General features: G+C 38.4%; 1 protein-coding gene across 2 annotated transcripts in view; it reads left to right on the forward strand.

The window, feature by feature from the left end:
- The window catches only part of LOC133542358 (forkhead box protein N3-like), a 232,241-nt gene extending 229,575 nt beyond the window's left edge, over positions 1–2,666 (forward strand). For both annotated transcript variants that reach the window (XM_061886415.1, XM_061886416.1), the window contains exon 6: positions 1–2,666. This exon is cut by the window's left edge and continues 1,532 nt beyond it. The gene's annotated coding sequence lies outside the window, so the exon portion shown is untranslated.
- The last annotated feature ends 301 nt before the right edge of the window (positions 2,667–2,967 follow it).

Consider the following 2,967-nt stretch of genomic DNA (forward strand, 5'->3'; position numbering starts at 1 on the left):
GGCTCAACTAGCGTCTTTTTGTGTCTTTATCGCCACCTCGGAGGACGTGAACGTGGACCAGCCTGACTTCCAAAGTTTGTGAATAAATATGTGATGAAAATAATCAAAATATTATCAATCTCACAGAGCTTTGCGAGCTGTTTTGAGTCATCACGTTACGTAGAGGATGAACCACATATCCCTTCCCCATCAACAACAATGATAATTGAGCAGACTTTGCGAGAGCCAACAATAATTTCTTTGGTAAAAACTATTACACAGAAACGTATATCTTTGAGCCCGAACACAAAGAGGACGAGCAATAAATTTTAGAAGCCGCGTGCTAAAAGGATGTAGCTTTATTGTGACACCATAGCGTCAGCAGCATTAATAGGTCCTAAAGATTCAAACTATAATAAACCATAACAAAACAAAAACTAGAATATTTCCACTCTCGCTGGGATGCCGACCGACGAGACGCTCACATAATTCCGTTTAGATGAAGACTCAATCGTTAAAAAAAAAAAAAAAAAGGTGGCTCAACTAGCATCTTTTTGTGTCTTTATCGCCACCTCGGAGGATGTGAATGTGGACCAGCCTGTCGGTCCACGGCCACATTTGTCTACGAGCAAGTGGGAGACGCATGAATCATAATCTAGAATTTACTTTCGGCAAGTTTGAGACCAAGCAGAAGCGCCCGTGTGTCAACATTAGCAGTTAGCATTAGCTCACTGCTATCAATGCGCCGCTAAAATAGTCTGTCTGCGTTAGCACTTATAATAACAATATCACACATATTTGGTTCACACGACATGTCTTTGAAATATTGTTGGCGCTTTCTGGATGTTTTTAGAGAGTATAATGGCAAGGCAAGGCAACTCTATTTATATTTGCACGTTTACAACTATTTTTAAATTGGACCAAAGTTAAAAAGAAAAGAGCAAAAAACAAAGCAAAGAACATAAACAATGCATAAGCTAAAAAAGATAGTGCTAAAGCAATACGATGAAAGGGTTCAGATAAAAAGTAAAATTGCAAGATAAAAATAATTAAATGATAAAAGTGCAACAAATTGGAAAAAAAAAATAAGGAGAGGACCTCCACCTGTTGACTCAACTATTAGATATTTATTTACCATTTGGAATGCATCTAAAAGCATACGTCTTCTTATCTTACGTAATGATCGCTTTCATGTCTTTCCAACTGTTGCCTATTTCCAGTATGACTGACCTAATAATATGGTCAGAGTGCAGAAGCGTCACTACACCGACATCGAATCTACGAAAATTGGGGCGGAATATTCAAAAATTGTGGCGTTTTGTGATGTTAAGACGGTGTTTTCACATACATTGCTTATTGTGGGTACAATAAAACACAATAAAGTCAACTAGTTGTTCCACTCTACTGCCACTTAAAGAGAAATGTAAACCCCAATGTGATATATACTCATGCACTTATTTTATTGATTTCAAGAGCACTCCTAGTATTTAAAGTAGATATATGGAAAAAAAAAATGTGTATCACCCTTAGTGATGGATAGTGTGCCGGGTGCGAGGCAATATCTCCTTCATCCTGTGGTGGTCCTCGTCCTCGGTGCATCCTGTAAACTTCTCACCAGTATTTCAAAAGACACCAATCGGATCTTCATTTGTGTCCCAAAAAAAAAAAAAAACTGTTTTTGGTTGTTTTTTCTTTTTTTGTTCCACCTCCTCATAAAGATATAATAAGCAATTTGTCCCCGCGCGGGCAACTCTGTAAAAAGTTTAGAAAATATTTTTATTTTTTTTTCCTTTTCCTAATTGAAGCAATTTGACCTGCAGGACTTTCTCAGTTATATTGCATGGGTGCTTGTAAATAAGAACGAGAGCAAATCTTTTTTATTCAAAGAACATGTAAGATAAACAATGTATTTAGCATGAAGCATGACTTATTTTCATATAAACCTCGATCCTAGTCGAAAGGGACAAAAAAAAAGTTTTGCCGCCAATTCTTATACCCGTGGTTATATTGGATTTTTCAGATTTTTTTTTTTTTTTTTTTTTTTTTTTCCTGGGTTTATTTGAATCCTTTTAGGGGTCTTGAGCGGGCTTTCAAAGACACGCCTTCAGGGAGCATTGTGGGGACGTCACTCTGCTAAAGGAGGCTCCTAAGGGTTCTGTCTTCTTCTGCTCGCGCAGTAGTTTAAGTGATCACAACACATCTGTAGTGTGTGTGTGTGTGTGTGTGTGTGTGTACCCAGGAACACACTCTTTAACATTGTGCCTGTCTGCCTGCCCTCAGTACCTCTGTTGTCGTGTCTCAAACATCCGTGGACAAATCTTTATTTAACACAACAGTGTTGTTTTGAGCCCTAATGTGTGTGTCCGTGTGTGTGTCCGTGTGTGTGTGTGAGTGTGTGTGTGTGTGACTCCACCAGCATTGTCCAGTGTACCAAACAGTTGTGACCTGCAGTATTTGCCCACATGAAAAGGACAGTATGGTGAAGTATTCTAAAGAAATGCAGACGGTAACATTAACAAAAAACCCGAAAAATCCCCGAATTGTTCGTATCTCGCCCTTTTCTCGATATGTCGAAATAAGTTTGTTTTTTTTCTTCCTGTTGATAATTTGGCTCTTTGATCTGAGTTTTAAATCGTTCCAAAAAAAAAGAGATGTTTGCAGGTTAAATGTAGTGACTTTTTAATCAACACAGCTAGTGAGTGTGCCACATGCTCACTCATCACGACACACCAGTTCTAGTTGGGCCTGATGAATATTTGGCAATTTTACAGAACGTCCCTTCCGCAAGTACAAGTTGGTTTCACTTCAAGTTGGGCGGGATGTGAATCATTTTGGGTTTACGTGGAGAATCTTATTTTTAACATTTTTTTGACAAAGTACGCAGAAATCATTTGACCACAGTTCCATTAATCGCTTACGTCAGGCTAATTAGGGGTGCCGGAAGTAACTGGATCTTATCCAAATCTTTTTCAATTACGATTCAGAATC

This window comes from Nerophis ophidion, linkage group LG24 (genome assembly GCF_033978795.1).
Source record: "Nerophis ophidion isolate RoL-2023_Sa linkage group LG24, RoL_Noph_v1.0, whole genome shotgun sequence".
In the NCBI taxonomy this organism is placed as follows: Eukaryota; Metazoa; Chordata; class Actinopteri; order Syngnathiformes; family Syngnathidae; genus Nerophis; species Nerophis ophidion.